Source organism: Poecile atricapillus, chromosome 12 (assembly GCF_030490865.1).
Source record: "Poecile atricapillus isolate bPoeAtr1 chromosome 12, bPoeAtr1.hap1, whole genome shotgun sequence".
Taxonomy (NCBI): Eukaryota; Metazoa; Chordata; class Aves; order Passeriformes; family Paridae; genus Poecile; species Poecile atricapillus.
Genome location: NC_081260.1, coordinates 12,326,599 through 12,346,625, shown reverse-complemented (window position 1 = coordinate 12,346,625; position 20,027 = coordinate 12,326,599). Strand labels below are relative to the sequence as shown.

Genomic DNA, 20,027 nt, shown 5'->3' with positions numbered 1-20,027 from the left:
ATCTCAGCAACAGCAGAAATAAATTCTGTACAGTCAGCTGTCCTCTGATGCAAGAAGCTGCCTGTGCAGCCCCTGGGGAGCAGCCCCCTGAGGAGGATCTGCAGGAGGTCACCTACAGGGAGGTGAGTACCTGTGGGTAGGTTCATTGGATGCTCTGTAATGCAGCTGTGTCACATCTGGGCTGTGCCAAAGCCGACTGTCAAGCCAAGCTGAGCCAGCAGCTCAGAATTAGCAGCTGCTGCTGAAAGCAAAGGCAGACATGAAATTACAGAGAAATCAAAGGTCTCTGAAACTGTCTCTGAGGAGATTTTTTGTTTTAACCTAATATACCTTATACCTTAAAGCCCTTGAATACCATCACTGGCACAGCTGCACTGTACATGAAAGGAATAAAAAAATCACCCTTGGCTGGGCACACATCACCTATCCAAGGCTGCTCAGTGGTCTGGGTGCTGAGGAATCCCAGGTACTTCTGAAACTATGAGATGTCTGGGTGGTTCACCAGCAGCAGAACTGGTTACTTTCTGAGAACAAGCCTTGTTGGGGCTTGCAATAGGGAGGACTCACTCCACTGGGTTATTCAGTGTGAGTCCCATGACAGCCTTAAAATTGCACACTTCCAGCCGGGCTTCTGAAACCAATATGTTTCCAATAAGTGCTTGTGTCATTGTCAGGTTGCCATTAAAGTGAAGATTTGTATCACATTATTAAAATAATGTTGCTGAGAATGATGTGACCTCTATTCATGCCTCATGGCCATAAATGATTTATGCCGAGCCCACCTCCATCCTTCCCCCTCTACTGCCTCATCTGTGCTGACATTTCCTTGTGAATATTTAAGGTGATGTCTGCTCTCATCTCTAGTTCAAAATCAAGCACAAGCACACTGCAGCACACGAGGGGAAGTGGAAATGCAGCACACAGGTAGTGAAGGGACACAGAACTGGGTAGTCTGTAAAAAGGTAATACTGAAAATGCTGCTTTGGGGTGTGGGTTGTATAACTCCCATCAACAAGCCTTTAAAACTTGCCTAAAATGTGGTGCAAATATTGTAGTCTTGCACTGAAATTCAGTGCTGGAATGTTAGGTGGGGCAGGAGTTAAGTGTGGGTGATGGCACCAAATATGAAGGGCATGGGGTTGAATCTCCTCCAGTGGGAGATTCACCACTGCAGAGCAGCAGCTCGACCTTTCAGAGATCTTCCCTCAGTCCCAGGGTCTGCCTGGGAGTTTGTTGTTCCCAGGAGGGCAGGTCTGCTGCTGGGGCAGTGCACAGCTCTGTCTGTCTGCATGTTAGCCAAGTCAGAGCTCATTCCTTCACCAATGCACTCACCTTGTGTGACAGCACTGCTAGCAAAAGACATTTCAAGACATTTCTGAATGGGGACACCAGGTAATTTGTTTGTTTATTGAAATGACAGCACACTGCCTGCAGGGCCACGTGTTAAACCTTCTCAAGATATATATATATATATAAAGAGAGAGAGAATTATATATATATATATATATATATGTATATGTACTTAAAGCAAATTTGATGCTTCATTTATGTATTCTTCTCATTATAACCTTTTGGACATAATCCTGGCCCATGATCCCACTGTCAAAAAACCAAAACACAGTAATCTGTCCCTAGTGCCTGTGGGGTTTGTGTTGCAGAGCTACAGATATAAGCACATGATATAGGAAGGACAGGGACACTGGGGTTATTAATAGCACCTGCCTTTTCCGTGTGGCTTTGTAGCTGAGCACTGCCCATGCAAAAGCAGTCCCTGCCTAATTCTGCACACCCTGGGTGAGGTACTGAAAATAATTCAGGCTGCAAAGTAAGGACAGGCTGGAGGGAATGGGGCTGTCACACTCACAGGGCACTCTGTCCTGCCACATCTCCCTCCCTCCACCCACTGCACTTGTGGGACTGCCTTGCCCATGGCTCTGCTCCCTCCTTGGTCATGGGGACTCTGCCACAAAAATCTGATTGCTCCAGGGTGCTGCTAAGAGCAGCAAGAAGGATGCTGAACACCCTCCAATGCCCCTCTGCAGGTCACATTGGCTTTGTCCCCATTCTTCATCTTCTAGAATCATCCTGGCACTGGGCTGAGTTTACAGCTCACCTTCCCGACCATGCAGATGACCCCCAAGTCAGGTGGGAGTTCCTCTCCTTTCTCCTGGCTTGCATTTTATTGTCTGTGAGTGGAAACTGGATTGTCACAGGGCCTTTTGTGACAGAGGGAACTGGTCCTCTCCATTTCCCTGTGCTTCCTTGCTTCTTTTGTTGCAGTGGCTCTTGCTTGGAGGTGTTCTCTGTGTATGAAAAGATCTCCATGCTTACAACCCCTGGAAATTGCACTGTGAGTAGCTTTCCCTGTTACACAAATTTCACCAGTACATTGCAATATTTGGAGATTTTTGTCTCCTCTGGCAACATTATGACAGCCTCATGTGTGGGAAAAATAACCCAGTGCTGCCTTTGGCCATGTTGGGATGGATTTGAGTCCTGCAGATGACAGCCATGCAGAGACTGGAGGCATCTTTTGTTCACTGTTACCACAGGCTTCATTTACAACATTACTGTCTGCTCAAAACATCCTCTAAATAAAATCCTGTGTATTGTTCATAATTTTTACATCGAGTACTACTCTTCTGGGAAACCTCACACTATGCTTTTGGAACTAAGGTATTACTGTAAGTGCTTTTAAGATTATTCATAATATAAACATTTCCGTTGTGCAAACCCATGAATATTCATTCACATAAAGTTGAGCTTTTGTTAGATTCAGCTCCTGATTAAGGTGTTGGACAAAAGATGTTCTTTAGGATACTTTGCATGTGTACTCAGGGGCTAAATAATTACTTGCATTGTCACTGTAGTTGCAAATATTAATTTCAATGCAAATGGGGAATTATGTTCTTCAAAACAAAAGCAGAAGTGATTAGGATTTTGTGGTTATATGTTTGTAATATGGTGGTAGAAAGAGCTGGAAAATGTTTTGGTGGTTGGTCACTGCCTCTCTCCCTGTAAGGGGAAATAGTGAAGGACATGTGGTCCGGTCTGAACCTGCAGAGCATCTAAAGAGATTCTGGTGCTGTACAGCAGAGTGTGTCCTGTTTAACTTAATAAAAGTGCTCATTGCAAGCAGTGATATTGTGAACCTACCAAACAAGGAGGAATCTCCTTTACCCAAGTGGTGATCAGGCATTAGAACAGGCAACATCTTCAGCTTCATGCAACATGATTTGACATGACTCACAGCACAATCTACAAATCCTCTGCTGTCATAAAGAGCCACCCAGCAATGAAGAACTCTGGGAGACACCGAGGGAGGTGTGAGCCTTTTGGGGTCTCTCCCCACTGCTCCCCAATGCCTGGGCAGCAGCAAAGCTGGGCACTGCAGCCCGGGCTCTGCTCCAGCTCTGCCCTTGCTGGCCCCCAGTGCTGCACAAAGAACGCATTAGAGCAATTTGCTGGCAGCTATCGCAACTGAGCTGTGGGAAAACACCCCTCTCCTGGTGCACCAGGGTGGGGACAACAGAGCAGGGAATTTAGGGGAGCATCCCAGGGGGAATAAGGGCAGGTTAATGTTATTTTTATTACAGACACATTAGTGTGATTGGAGAAGGTGGTCACAGTGCAAGAGGCATTTTCTGTCTTCTCTCAGTTCTCTATTATTGAGGACATTAATCCAAAACCAAACCAATCCTTCCTTACCAAAATCTTACTTGCGTTGTTCATTCTTCCTCACTGCTGCAGTCTGTGAGCCTTCAGCTTGCTGGCATGCTTCAGATGATTTTTAAAACATCATCAGATGGTAACTGTGGATAGTTAATACCTATGGATGTATTTTTAAAACATCATCATCAGATGCTATTCACAGAGAGTTAACACCCATGGATATATTTGCTGTGCATAGGTTTCCCAGCACAGGGACTGCCTTTCTTATTACACACCACCTAAATATAGAAATCTTCACCTGTAAGAGGATCCCATGGTACTCTGAAGTCAGAGCTCTTGAGCAGTCTCCTGTGCAGTCATGCACCATGTTTAACATCCCTAAAATTTCTGGGAAAAGGCAGAGGGTCCCCCCCATTCAGAAAAGGGAGAAAAATCCTTTAACTCTGAAGAACAGAAAGACAAGCAGTGGGCAAGGGCAAATGGTGCCCAGGGAAATAATCACCCAAACTCAGGAAGCAAGAACCTTGAAGGAAACAGAAAATTGAGCTTGGATAATTTTCCAACTCATTAACTGTTGAAATGGAGCAAATTCTACATCTGGACCTGCCTTCATTAAATTGCAGGATTGAGTCACATTGACATCTTACTGCCTAAGCCCATGCCTCTCTAGCCAGACTAGGAAGCCAATCCCTCAGACAGGCAATGTTCAGCAGCGCTGTCCCATTCCACACAAACCCCTCAAGCAGCTCCAGGTTTCCCATCCAAGATTTATCACCATCTCTGCTGCTCAAAGACACAGCAGCCCACGTTATCTCGTTCCCTGAAATCCTGGAGGTAAAACAAGCCTGTACAGACCTAAGATACCTTGGAATTGCTACTTCTTTTTGATGCCACCAAGATGCTCTGGAAATGCTGCACTGTGGCAGTGCTGGGAGATGAGGAACAGCCCCAGAGCACCAGGCTTCAACAGGACAGCTGGCTGCTGCACCGTGCAACACTCCTCCATGATCCTGACAGCTCAAAAAGTTTGTAGCCCGGAGGGCCCAACAAAAAATATTAAAAAATAGATACACACATTTAGTCCCCCTCAGTACATTTTTAGGCACCTACTTTCCAGCTGGGACAGACAGGATTTGAGTTGCAAGGAACTGAGATCAAGCTTAGCAGGATGCCCACACATTTCAGCATCCCACACACTTAATAGCCATGATTGTTACAACAGAGCAACTACTCTGTAATTAGAACAGACATTGCCAGAGCTGCCTTTGTATTACTTATGAGTCATGCTGCTAAAATATTCTTTATTCATTATCCAAGACCTTTTCATTTCAGTGCCAGCCATTACCGTGTTGCAAGCTACACAAGGCTCTGCCAGACTTGCCAAAGCCAAGTGAATTCTGATAGGGATCTTCATATTAAATCTGACGAAGAGTTACTTTATAAAAGAGAGACATCAAAAAGGTTCAAGTCTGCCCAAAAACAAAACAAAACAAAACAAAACAAAACACAAACAAAAACCCACTACAAACCAAACCAACAAAAAACAAACAAACAAAAATTAACCACTAAAAAACCCCAAACCATGTCTCAAAGTAAGGGATTTTCTTCTTGTAGCTTCTCCAGGCACACATCTACAGCTATAAGAACCACTTTAAAACTTGTCTTAAATTGTTCTGTCAGTTGATTAAATATATGTATTTTAATGTCTTTCTAGTCTACCAGAGAGGAAAAAGGCTCATGAAGAACTCAAACTGAATAGAAAACTTCTTTTCTTCTTTAATATAGTGTATGGAACTGAAAGGGGGAAATACAGCTGAAATGTATTATGACAAGCAAATAAAAGTAATATCAGAAAATTCCTTTGGGCAGATTCTGTTCTAGGTCACTAGTACTTACCAAGATTCAGTTTTTTATTCACCGTGTTATTAAATCACTGGGTTGGAAAGTCCTTGGGTCATTTCAAACCACTGTCTCATTGATTTCTTACTCCTAAAGCATCCCTATATAGGGGCATGATTAGAGCTGATGACAATGATCCCTCCATTTCCCTCAGCAGTGCGCTAATTGTCTAAATGTTCTTTCTGCTGGAGAAAAACACTGACAGATTTATTCAGGCCCCAAGATCAGGTTTGTAAATAAATGGTTAGGTTAAATAAAATATTAAATTGACATCTGAAAAGTTTCTATAAAGCACCACAGCAGGAAATGAATGTCCCTGCTTGCTGTTTCCCAGCTTCCATGCAGCCACACAGATGCAGGTAGCAGGCAGGGATGCAGCATGGCAGGAGAACATCCCCCTGCATAGCTGGGGCCTTGGGTGCTCAACCACGGCTGCTTTAAAGACTATTTTTGTTCCTTTAGGTTGCACCTGTTAGCCTTACTGCTGGAACCAAGCTGCAGACAGAGATGCCTCCCCTGAGTCTAATATCTTAAGGGAATGGTGTTTCTCTATTCAGTTAATTTCACAATGTCGTGTTCTACATTTCTAAAATATCTTAAAGTTTTTTGAATTCTTTTCAGATTTATCTCTGTAGTTAAAAACTTAGTATTAGCAAGAAGTGGAATTCATTGCTTTATATTTTAGAAAGCACACCCTCAAATGTTCCTCTTTCTTAAGTTGAAAGAGTGGCTTCAATTTATTTCTGAAGTTCCTTGAATCGTGTTTCAATGAGCATTCAACCTTTGCCCTGCACTTCCCTGCTTGCTATTTCTTGGTTAATGCATTTTAACTTCTTTCTTCTGCTTCTGTTTTCTACTCCTAATTTACTTAGCATTTCTCTTTAGCCTTTGGAAAACTGCTGTATCTATCTATGTTTCAAAGAGTAACAGCTCTCCCTCCCAGATCTGCACCTGAGCTGGAGCATTTTGCCTGAGCTGTGCAAGCAGGAGGGAAAAGAAGAGGCCACCCCTGGTACCTGGTGGTACAATGCTGAACTGGTGTAACAGGTGACTGTGGTGCCTGAAACAGACCTGAGAAGTGTTTTGTGTCAGAGGAAATCAAACTGGAGTCAAGAATTATTATTGAACTATTCAGTTTAGCCATCTAATTATTTCCCAATTAGGAAGGACACAACAGAAGTACAGTACAAAATGTTATCAAGAAGATATCAAGAAAGAAAATTTCCAAAGCATGAAACTAGAAATAAAATGAAATTTATAGTTTTAGGCTGAAACAAGACTTTTTTTTCCTGTGGCATCCATATTCCTTTCAATAGAATCCCTGGGTGCACCCATTTCTGAAAGCACGAAGAATGTTTTTACTGCCTTTCAGGAGAAACCATGCTCTGTGGCATCATTTCCTGCAAGAATTAGAGACCTGGAAAAATACATCCACATCTGTGTGGGGAATGGCACCAGCTCCTTCTCCCAGACAAAACCCAGCAGCATTTCTCACCTCGTGCCATGCTGGGAGCAGCCTGCACACAGAGAGGGATTCTTCCCCTCTGGGAACGTCATGCACTGGCACAACAGCGAGGGACAGGGCCAAAACAACTGGGATGAACCACTGGACAGGCAGACAAAGAAATGCTGGCTTTACTCAGCTTTTATTCCTCTCCCTTTTCCTTGTACTTTTGACTAGCACTGAAAGCACGTGGCTAAAGACTGACCCAGTGGTCAGCTTAGGGCTTGAGCAAGTAAAGGTAGGTAACTGAAAAGTAAATCCATAGGAATGACCACAGCTGCTGTTTCCAAATCGTGGCTGAAGGAGTTTAAAATAATGGAAACTAACACAAAAGTGCTTTTGAGAATCAGAATAAGCACTAACAGGCACTAAATTGTAAATTTCTTCATTAACTACAGAAGAAATGGAGTTTCAGAGGGAATTCAGAAATCATTTCTTCCACATGAAAAATTTGTGCACTTAATTTGTTGCAGTAAACTGCTCCTCTGAATGCTGAGGAGGTCTGTGCTAGGCAGATGATGAAACAGCATCTGCCTTAACTGCTTTTTTCCCCCCCATTTAACTGGTAAAATATTTCCATTTCAGTGATGAGATGAAAAGCACAGTGGAGAAAATCACCAGAGAAAAGAAATTCCCAGTTTTCTAAGCAGGGCTTTAGAGGGAAATAGCTGATATTGCCAGATCCAGTACAAAAGAAAATAATGGAGAATTTTTTTACAAAAGGTTTACGATGAACAAAAAGAGTAAAAGAATCTTGGAGGAGCATGCAGCACACAAGTAGGATTTCAAAACAACACAAGGGACTTGTAGATAGAGAGATACATCTTTTTCATTATCAAAACTCTTAGACTTGTCTTTGATCTAAAAACAAACAATGACAATGGAAGGATTTGCAGATTCAGGAGTCTGAGTCTGGTTTCCATAGATTTCCAGTTATTCAGAAGAAGGTGATTGGAAAGTAGAGCCTCATAGTTGTGCCCAGCATTGGCTCTGTATCATCTGTAGCTGATCTGTGCATCTGTATCATCTGTAGATGAGAACATCAACCCCATTGGAACTCTCCCAGTGACACACATGCAAGAAGCAGCAAAGATGTGACAGTGTCACTGCAGGGCAGTGAGAGCTCACTCATTTCACTGCTGGTTCAGCACTAGGAGTGTTAAAGACCCTGAGGTTTTCTTCTTTAAACAATGTCCTGGATACTGGATTTTAACACAGCTTACTGAATGCAAAATATGCCTCTTTTTTTTTTTTTAACAAATTCTGACTAAAATATTATTAAACATTTCTTCTAAATGCTTGCTCTTTTTCACTCCCTTCAAGTATTCTGTTCTCATATATTACAGCCAACACCTTACTGCATATAAAAATCCATCATTGAATTCAAAGTGAAATCAGAAGAACTTAAATTGCTGAGTCTTGGGAGGCCCCAGCCCCATCTACAGCAAAAATGCATTCAAGGACTCAGCCTCTGGATTAATCCCATGGCTCAGCAGATGGATCCAAGCTTCAGACTGAAGAGGTTTGGAATACCCAGGTCACTGAGCCCATAAATCCTTATGGTCAGCAGTAGGATCTCCTCACAGATTTTTGCTGCAGGGTTTTTGCTGCAGTTCTCTTCCCTGCAGTAGCTGTAGTGTTCAGTGTGTAGATGCCCCACTGCAGACCAAAATTACCAGGAATAAGTGAACTTTTTGAGCTGGGAAAATGGATGCAAATCAGATTTCTTTTTCTTGCAACATTTTGTCAGAGTTCTTAGCACAGAAAAGGCATCATTCCCAAAAGTGATCAGAAGGGGCAACTCCTATCCATTATTTATCCTTCATGGTTAGCACAACATTTTGGGCTTCCTTACAGAGTGGTGACTTGTCTTGGCATTACAGATGTTGTTTAGAGCTTCTCCCTAGTGCATGTAACACATGGAACTGGAGAACCAGCACTCCCAAATGTTCACATAGTAGAGATGTAATATAGAGGAACAGCAAATATTAATGTGAAGGAGCCCTGACTGGATCCTCTGCTCCTCTGGGGGAGTTTCCAAAGCCTTTACTCTTCAGTGTTTTATCTTGCTGGATGATGGTGTCCCAGTGAGGTGCATTGTACTGTTCTCTAGAGGAAGGAGTTTGTCCCCAGAAGAAAGCAGCCACTGATATCAGACAAAGTAGGGGACAGGTCTGTAGCTTCATCTGCTTTAGCAGCTACAAATAGCACAAGGAGAAAACATGAAGGGAGAAGTATGTATGTCTATAAATGGCCAAACAAAGCAGGAAGCCACATGTGTAAGAATTTTTTCTATAAGCAGAAAAATGTTGTTAATAACTGAACATCTGATCACTATTTATCATTTCAAAACACCATCCTGGTTATACCCTGCACAATTGGCTCAGCAGCCATCTCAAAGCAGCCAGGATTTTCTCGGTCAGGAGAAATTGGAAAGTGCCAATTCATTTACCAGTGGGCTACAACCTTTGCTGTGTCCAAATTGCACATATCCATCGGAGTTGCTGGAGTTTCAGGAAGCACAAGATAGTGTCAGGGAAGAAATTATGTCCCTAGGAAAAAGTTACAGAAGTGATCTTGCTGGAAACAGCTGAGCAGCATGGATAATAAGAGTTCTAGCCCCTGAAATGTCAGCAGGTTGAACAGGGACTCTTGGACCAATAGTAGGACAGTTCAGCCTCCTTTTGCCATTTAAATGTTATCACAACAATTCCTGTAAGTTTCTAAATTGAAAAAAATAATTAGCAATGCATAGAAATTAGTTAATAGTGCACAGAAGCCATAATAAGCTTGTACTGCAAAAGCAGCTAGCCAAAATTAAAAGGACCTTTAAGGTGTCACATTTTGAGATAGTACTGACTAATAGGAAGTATTTATGTTTGTCTGCTCTGCCTCCAGCCTAATCAGACCAGCACCACTTTTAAAGCATATTTACCCTAGCTGGCTTCGAGCTGGCAAATGTGTGTGCAGCTCAAGTCAGAGCAAAAAGAAGAAAACAGCTGCCCTCACTCTGATCTTCACAGGTTTCAGGAGAGGGATGGTACCAAGTTTTAGGAGATCTCAGTTCTAATCCTGACCAAGACCCACAGAGACCTGGGTGAGTGGGGTGAGCCTGTTGAGCCCTGTTTCCCCCACCTTTGCTAAGCTGTGTCTGTGCAGAGAGCAGCTGCTGCAGGGCCCTGCCCTGCTGTGCTTGTGCAGAGTAACTCTAACCTTCCTCAGCCTTGGAGGGGTGGGGTGTCTGTGTGACCCACCCCACCTTCCTTGCCTGTGTAGGAAATTCCCAGCAGAGATGATGTTTTTATTCTAGATTTTATTTTATTTTATTTTATTTTATTTTATTTTATTTTATTTTATTTTATTTTATTTTATTTTATTTTATTTTATTTTATTTTATTTTATTTTATTTTACTTTACTTTATTTTATTTCTTTATTTTAATTTTATTTTCCATAACAACTTCTGAAGCAGTTTTTTCAAGTATCTTCTAGTCTAATAAAATGCTGTTATCACTCATGAAGGAAAGGCAGATGTGCAGCAGATGAAGCTGTCCAGGAGAGCCCTGGTGACAGCACTGCAGATGCACTTGGATGCCATCAGTTCATGATAACAGCGCTGAGCAAGGCAGCAGATGTGCCAATGTCCCAGCTGAGGTTTGGATACTGCATCTCCTGAGACCTTTAATCCTCATCTTCTCTGCCACTTTTAGCTCTGAGTTTAGCCTGTCATCAGGTTGAGGGTTATCTGGAACAGACAGCAACCTCAGCTTCCCCACCACAGACCGAGGGTGAAGAGCAGACAGGTTTCTGCCGTGCTCCAACAGTGAAAATATTCCTGTTTTCCTCTTAGCAGCCCTGAGACAGTTTACTTTTGCCTCTGTGTTGGGCTGGAAGTCAGTTTGTATGACTACAAGGACCAGCTTACTGCAGAAAAACAGGTATTGTGATGATTTTATTTAAGTGTTCCTAAGTGGCATTTCATACAAAATATAAATTACCTTGCCCACAGCTTCCCTGACAAATACCTTTTCTAGCTCTTTTATTGAACAGCATAAACACATCACTTGGTATTGTATGTGTTAAGTGTGCCTAGAGATCTTTCTTCCAGCAGTATTTCATCTTGCAAAAAGCAGAATATTGACAAAATGTGTAGTCTTTGAGGTAAAATGTGTTGGCCAGCTGGGTTGAACCCATCACTTATAGGAGCAGCAGTCCCAGAGAAATGTAGGTGTTTCAGAATGATCCTGCTGCCTTGGCTCAGTTTTCAAGAATACCTGACTGCCCATGGTTTTTATTGTGCCTGAAGTTTGTAGTGTGACAGACACCAAGGTTATTTGATAGATTGTTTTATGGCAGTGTGTCATGGTGCAGCCCCACGTGGCCTCTTACTCACTCCCTCCTGTGGAATGGGGGAGAGACTTGGAAGGTTAAAACTCAGAAAAGTTGTGGGTTGAGATAGAGACAATTTAATAGGCAAAGCAAAAGTTGCACATGCAGCAAAAGCAAAGCCAGGAATTCATCTTTCCCCAGGGCAGGAAGGTGTTCAGCCATCCCCAGGACAGCAGGGCTCCATCACATCTAACAGTGACTTGGGCAGACAAACACCATCCATCGCTCTGGACATCCCCACTTGCTCATTCTCCCCCAGCTTTATGCCAGGAACATGATGCCACACAGTCTGGGAATCCCTCGGGTCATTTGGGGTCAGCTGTCCTGGCTCTGCCCTCTCCCAGCTCCTTGTGCACCCCCAGCCTCTCACTGCTGGGGTGGGGTGAGGAGCAGAAAAGGCCTTGGCTCCACCCACAGTAACAATATCCTGAATTATCAACACTGTTTCCAGCACAAATTCAAAACAGGGGCCTGTACCAGCTACTGTGGAGGAAATTAACCCTACACCAGCCAAAACCAGCACACAGTGGTAACATTTAAACATAATAAACACTGTGCTGGTGAGATATGGCATGTGGACTCATTTGAGTCAAATTTGAAAAGGGATCTCAGCAGGTCACATCATGCCTTTGGAGTTTGGCCTAGCAAGGATTTTTAGCCCCAAAAGCTGCCCCATGCACCCTCCCTGGCAGGGCCACATTCACTCTTCTGACTGTGCTGTGTATTTCCTTCCCCTAAACACCTGGAGAAGGATTTTCTCACAGAGGAACGCAGAGCCTCCAATTTAAGCTGTGCTCAGAGGAATCCCAGGATGCAGGACCATGGCTGGGATCAAAGCACCAGCAGGATACCCACTCCATCTCCCTTCAGATTTGGCTACTGCTCTGTCATTTGGGATTTCCCAGCCACAGCACTGTGATGTGGTTCCTTTGCAGGGTCCACCTCTTTATCCATTTGCTGGCCTGGAAAAGCCCCTTAACACAGATTAATTGAACTAAAGCACCAGACACCAACTTCAGCAGACTCCTGAATACAAGGAATCAGGAATGCCATGAGGGGATTTCATGTTTTTCATCATCACTTCTCAAAATGAAAGTGGGCTTCCTATTTAGATGTATAATATTATGGGGTGGCACATAGTGTATAATCCCATGGTAGCCACCCCCTGATAATGGCACAATGATGAAGTCAAAGGTTATTTTGCCTTTTGTGTTATCTCACACTAGTCCTAAGCACAGGAAGAAGAAGAATGATGCCTGCTTTTCACATCACTCCCTATTAGGCTGTGTCTGGTTACATCCCATCAGCTGACATAATGTTCACCAATGCAAGCAGATCAAATGTGACACAAATGTCACATTGAATCAGATTTTAACGGAGTTGGCAGCTTTTACACTGCAGATGAAAAATACCAAGTTCAACCATCATACCTGTAGGTACTCAGGATAAAGCAAGGCTAGTCACTAACTGCAAGCCACACTTTCATATTCTAACATATAAAATGGCCATTTTTACTCTCTGTTATGTTCCTATTCCTTCCCAAAAGTCATAAAAAAACATGATGAGGACTAACCAGGACAAAGCATGCATCAGCAGGGAATTAATCTACTGGAAAATGGATAAAACTTAGAGCCTGTCTCAAAAAACCCACCAAAATCAATAACAACCTTTCTATTGATTCAAACAGGAAATGGACCAAGGTGTCCATGCTTCAATAAATATTTTTACTGTACACCTAATTTCCTATTAGAGTGAAAATACAGGGGTTTTTTTGTAGGCTGGGCTGAAAAAAGCAGAGCAAATTTGATGTAAGAGCAGAAGGATTACAAAGGGAAGGAATGTGTTACATTACAGTGATACATCAAGTGATAATACGGTGTTGGGTTTTTCAATGTTTTCTTCATTTTCCACTCATACAGAAATTTTACACTGAGGAAAGAGCAAGTCTGATGTTTGTACCATGACTCACATCTGTGCCCCTCTAAGCTAGAGCTGGCAGAGGAAACATGGCATTGGGGCATCAGAGAGCCCACTGGGCCCTTGCCCCCTCCTTACCCAGCTTCTGAAGCAGAAAACAGCCCCAGGCCTTTTGGAGCTCCTTTACCTGGGGCCTCTAAACCAGGTTTTCCAGGGCCACATTGTGCAGGAGATAGAGAGAATCGTGACAGTCCTCTGCAGGGATCCTCCTTAGCCACAGCTGCAGCTCATGTCAATTACTTTCAGCATCCTGAGGGTGTTTATCATGCAGTGCCTCAGTGGGATTCTGCCTTGCCAGCAGATTATTGTCAGGAGACTGGAAACCCTTGTGCCACACAAATAAGGTAAAGCTCTGATAACACAGTTGGTTAATAACTTTTATTGCAAACAGAAGACAAGTCAAAACTACAGAATTGCAGCCTGATGGGAAGAAAAGAGAAAATGGCCAGCATCATCAGTGCCTGCAGTCCTCACACATCACCTGCTCACCAGCACACCGTCTGCACACTGCAGCAATGATTGCAGCAGCGTGGGGAGGGCATGAGCTGGCAGAGGGATTCTGCTCCCCAAAATACATCACCTAGATATTTTTCTCACATGCTGATTTTCCTTCTCTCACCATATAATTTATACATCAGAAAAATTTCCCTTCCCTAGTCTGCATTTCTTACAGTGAAAGGAAAAGGACAGATATCCCTGCAGGGACTGGGATGCTGAGCAGTGAGCTGAAAGTGTCTGTCAGAGGTAGCAGGAATTAAAAGGACACTGTCCAGATCATGTGGTATAAACTTCTATAACCTCCTCCCTGGTTTTGTATCCATCACATATCAATGCATCAGAAGAGGAGTTGTGCTTAGCACCCTTTGCATACCCGATCTTGCTGTGCTCTGCTGCTTCTATTGCTATGAATATTCCCTTTCTACTTGGTGAGAGCAGAGGCTCATCTCCTGCTCCTTTTTTTCTAAAAGGTCTAATAGCTCCACTCCTCAGCCCAGTTCTGGGGGAAGAGAGGACATGCAGGGAGATGCTGGGGGCAGATGTGCCAGTTGATAATTGTTGAAGTAATGCTCCACTAAGATTTTCAGTATATTACACAAGGTACCTGTGCTCTTCTCCAGGCTCCCCACAGCAGCTGCTGTCAAGGTCAGGTGGCTCTGAACAGAGACCCCATTGTGTAGGCCAGAACTGCCCACTGAGGGTTTGCCTTTCGTATGGAAACTCTGATAAAGGGCACTTGAACAAATCAGACATTTTCTCTGAAGCGAAAACATTTCCAGCTTACCCTCTTGATCCTCCAGATTGTTATTCATTGTGTGCACTAGAGGAGTGCCTGCAGATGAACCCAAGCAAAGTATTAATTCCATAATGAATCCTGCAGTTTACCAGTAGACTAAGACTGAAATTGCAAAACAATTCATCTTCAACCCTGTTCATACGTGAGAAACAGGTATCTCGAGGCTGGTAACCTTTTAGAAACACCACGGTGACAGATTCTGCCTGACAGGTTTGATATGAATTTTGCCTGCTGCATAAATATTGATGGGCTTAATGCTCAGCATTGCAGACTTAATCTTCTTAGCAGGTAGGTTTCCAGATTTGGAGTTGTGCTGACTGCAGGGTCCCCCCTCCTTCCCCAGCATCAGCGATGAGCTCAAGGTGCTATTTAGAGTCATTAGCCCTTGAAGAGAAAAAGTTAATTGACGAGTGCTCAGGAGTGAATGTTGTGTACTTGACCATCTCAGAGGAATGGCTCTCAGCCAAGTGGATTCAAGATGGTTAAGAGCCTCTGATGCTTTGGAGAAGGGATGGGGAAAGCACACGAGGGAACAAGGACCCTGTGATAGAACTGCTCTTGTGGTGGTGGGGGAAAAAAGCCAGCCTGGCACTGCCACTGCACTTCCACATTTCCTGCAGGAAAATCTCCCCCAGGAAATCTCTGTGACTGAGATGAGAAGGAAGCAAAGATAAACAGGATTTCAATGTGTTTGTTTTCAGACCTTGATCTTCCGACCAGCTCTCCAAGAAGGTCTGTGTCCATGGGGGCTCAGAACCCATCTCCAGTCAGAAATGTAATTTACAACTCCCTTCCTTCAGTGTCAAAGCCAACGACATAAAGGACATACAATATTGAGAAAGACCTAACTTTACTGACACTATGAAATATTAAGGAAGCAAGATAGGAAAAGAATATTAAAAAAAATGTGCATCAGTTTGCTGGTTTTTGTCTTCTGCACACCTTCCATTTTTTTACAGGTTTATTCCACCTGTACATCTCAGTTCAGCTTTAGGTATCTTGGCTGCTAAAATTTATTCTCACTTTTAAAATAAAGAAATTTTTAACCTAATTGTTTAAATTAATGAGCTGCTCTGCAAGTTTTCTATTTTGAACTGGAGCCACACAGTCGGCCCTGACAAACCAAATTCTTTGACCCAATTTCTAAGAATAAATTTCCTCCTGAAAGCTGAAAACAGCCACACCAATCTGTATTGTCCAGCCTGCTGAAACTGGGATTATAATAGAAATATGTAGAGCCCTCAGCAACAGTGATGCAAATTACTGTATTTTTTTTTTTTTTGCCAAGGCTATTCTGAGATTCTGAGGTCAGTACTTATATGGCTTGATGACAAGGGAATTAACTGCACAAAGATCAGGTGATATTAGAATTTAAGAAAACATCACCGGGAAAAAATAGAAACATTCAATATTGTATGAAGCATAGATGTACCATTGGTTAAAGAGCTGGAATTATTTTTTTTTTTACTTTTGCACTGATAAATGGATACAAGAAAGAAAAGAAAGGATTTTGTGCTATTAACTAATATTCTTTTAAAAAAACATAATCAAATCTCTATGATCAAACCTTTAAATGTATATTCTATAGAATGAAATATCTGGGTATCATAAATTAACTGCTGGTTACCAGCAGCCATACAGATCATTTCCCCTTGCCTCTCCTTTCTCTTTAGGCTGCACACCCATATCAGGGAGTGTACCTCACTGTCACCTCTTGCCTGCATCATAAATCAGGCTTTTGCTGCTGAGCTGCTGTGCTTAAATCAAGCTCTGTGTGTATTAATAAATATAAACTGCATAGCAGCTGAGTGCTGCAACCCTGATAGGGCTCTGAGGAGGCTGCCATCAGTAACCTGGCAGCAACTATACCCTGGCACCCAGGATTTGTATTTCTGCTCTTGCACTGGTTGGGGCAAGACTTCTGTTTGCTTCAGCTGATGTAGATTATGCCCCTTTGATTTCTCCTGGTGATATTATCACACACTGTTTTCCTGGGGGGTGATGATAGAGACATGGGGGGTTAGAATACACCGTCAGGGGTTGTGCAAGGGCTTAATCTTGCAAACTCCTCACTCAGTGAGAGCCTGGGGCACCCGTGCATAGCAAGTCCTGGCTGCACTAAGCCAGCAATAACAGGAGCATCTCAGGGAAGAGCTGGTTGGTGCCACATCCCCAAAACTCTCTGAGCAGAGTGGGAGGCAGCAGCAGCATCAGTCCAGGGTGTCAAAGAGCAGCAATCTCTGCTCCCCCAGCACAGCATTTGCTTTAGACACAGCAGTAAATACAGTGCCCAGGTCTGGAAGAATGCTGGAGTAATGAGGAATTTAACACCAGGGAATCTGACCCACAGAGAGAAGAATGGCAGCGGCACCACAAATTCTTGTTGCAGACCCCAGATTTCCTGAGAGCCATTTGCCTCTTTCTGAAGTTGTAAACACACAAAGCAAATCTTGTTAATGTGAACATCTCATGAGCACAGACAAAACACCCTGTGCAGCACATCTTCCCACTCCCACATGCTGGAATGTGGCTGGATGAGGCACAGGCAGTGCTCCAGCAGCCCTGAGAGCTGCCAAGGAGCCCAGCACAGTCACCCAAAACTACCACCCAGAATAATTTATGATATACTTGTGTTCTGCCTTGTCTCTTAAAGGTATTTTTTTCTGCTAGAAGCATACAAATATATTTCATAAAACTGATGTGCCTTAAAACTGGAAATTTTGCCACTCCATCATTTCTGTTTGTTTCTGAGAGAGGACCTATCTCTGAATCAGGGCAAAGCAGGGGTTTTATTCCCTTTGGTTCAGAAACTGAGATCTGTACATTTCAAAGAGAAATATTTAACCATAGTCAGATGGGCTAAAACGGTGCTAGAAGGTCTAGATTTAGCACTATTAGCAAAAATAGTTAAAAGCTCTTCCTTAATAAAGCCAACAAAGTAAGACAAATTTGAAGAAAAAATAGAACTATGATTCTATGCAGACAGCAACAAGGATATAATTTGAAAGAAAGAAAACACACAATTTATTTGCAGTTTATCTTTTAAGGGAGAAAAATGTTTTTGCCTCCAGCTGTAGAGAACAGAACTATTTCCAGTCCATCACAGAGAGAAACACAGTTCAGACCTCGTCAGCCGTGCCATCAATAGCAGCATCAGCGCTTGATGGAAGACCCCAGCAGCAGTCCTGAGGACTTACATCTCCTCCAACCACCATTTACCAGTTGGAGAAAAGCTCTTCTGGGGCATGTGGGACTGGCATGATGCTATAGCTGAAGTACTGCAGGTGTAGCAGAAGGTCCTGTCAAACCAATATTTTGCTTTCATATGAAGTTTGAGGACATAGTCTGACCACTGCCATCTCCATGGCTTCTCCTTACTCTTTTGGAAAGAGCAACACTGGTTTACAGCCCTGTGTCATCTCAGCCTTGGGAAATATAAACATATTTGTGCAGAACAGGCCTATTAGCTAAACCTCTGCTGCAGGGAACAGCTCAGGTGATCCATTGAATTGTATCTGCATTCCCTCAAAAGCCTCTGGGAAGCCTCAGGAAACTTAAATAATATAAGGGGACCAAGCACTGAACCCAGTCCCTTGATGTTTTGAGTTCAGCCACTTTGCTTTTAGCCTTCTAGCCAGGTGATGACCTGGTGAAGAGGAGGGAAGTGGTGTTGGCAAAGTTTGCCTTGCAGTGGGGTGAGAGCACAGAGAGGCAGGGGAGGGATGCAGGGGAATGCTCCAATGCCTGAACACTCCTGAAACAACGTCCCTGTTGTTCTTCTGGCTCCTCAGGAGCCTGGAGCCCTCCCAGGCCTGGGAGGGAAGTGAGACTTGTACAAAACCCCTCAGAGAACAAGAGCACTGTCAGGGCAAACCACATGAGAGAGCCAGGAGAGGAGAGGATTTGGGGCATCCAGGTGATCTGGGATGTGGCTTTGCTGCTCTACCCTTGCTGGAGTAAAGATATAGTAAAGATCAAGTAACTGCGAGTATCAGCAGAGAAGAAAACCATGGCAACAGAAACTTTGTTCGTACATTAATTTATTGCCATCGAGACATTTGCCAAGTGCCAACTCCCTGGGAAAAATGCATTTTTCATCAGCACTGCACAGAAATTAGCATCAGAAGAATTAATGCACTTAATAACTGTCAAAGAGCACTGAGAAATGTGCATGAGATATGAAGACAACTGTATTTATGTGTCCCTTCAACCTATAGCAAACACCAGCTAACTGGATAAATGTCACTGCAAGTTTGAATCATGACTTGGTGTCATTTTAAATTCAACTGAAGCAAGGATTTTCTTTATTTAGCTAACACTAGAAGTGACATAATGAATAAAGGGCACAAGCTCCTTGTTTGTGTTGCAAATTTTTCAGCCTTTAACCTAGAAAAAGGTGAAGGCATTTCCAAAACAGATCTGGTCTGTCTTGCTTTCAAAAGACAGGTGTCTGCTAATGAAGGCAGAAACCCCTCTTGAAATCAAAAAATGTAAAATACTCCCCCCTCCAAATTATTATAATCTTGAAATCAAGGAGCTCTCAGGCAAAGATATTGGAACAGGAATAGTGGTTCTTTACTAGGAAAATAAAAATAAAAATAAAAATGCAGTAGTACAAAAAAATCAAGCCAAAACAACAGAAAAAACCCAAATCAAACCAATAAAACCCCACCCACTGACAGAGCCAGAATACAACTTGACACACTGTTGGTCAGGGTGTTGGTAGCAGTGCCATTAAATGGGGGCTGCAGTGCTCCTGGAGTGACAGATGTGGTTCTGTTGAAGTAATGATCCTGCAGAAGGGTGCAGTTTTCCTCTGAAGGCCCAGTGGTACAGATGGGTCCTGTTTTCCTCTGGGAATCCAGTGGAGAAAGGCTGCCTGTGGTGTTCTGAATCTCAGATTATATCCAGGTAGGAATTCTTGGCTCTTCCCCCTGGGTGGAGCATCTCACAGTGGGATGATGTCATTTTATCAGTCCTGCAGTGAGACTCAATGGCCATTAACAGAAGATATCTCTCTGGAGGGAGGATGGGTGGTGGAAGAAATAAAGAACACTGCCCCACCTGGTTTTAACAGATGGTGATAGAACACATACTTTTGGTTACATCTTGCACTGCAACCCAGGACAAGGTCAGAGGCTAATCTGGCAGGTTTCCAGAGGAGAAGAGGTGTGTAGCAGACATGGGACCTGTCAGACCCTTTAGGCCCTTGGGACTTAGGCCATTTCCTCCTCCTCACTTTTCCTCCCCTAAGACAGGAGACTCTGCAGCCCACTGGCCTTGCTGTGCAAGTG

General features: G+C 43.3%; 1 long non-coding RNA gene across 1 annotated transcript; it reads left to right on the top strand.

The window, feature by feature from the left end:
* The first annotated feature begins 10,071 nt into the window (after positions 1-10,071).
* Positions 10,072-15,602, top strand: LOC131583385 (uncharacterized). Its single transcript, XR_009278511.1, has 3 exons — positions 10,072-10,172; positions 10,927-11,011; positions 15,435-15,602. It is a non-coding gene; the product is annotated as an uncharacterized LOC131583385 (long non-coding RNA).
* Positions 15,603-20,027: the final 4,425 nt, after the last annotated feature.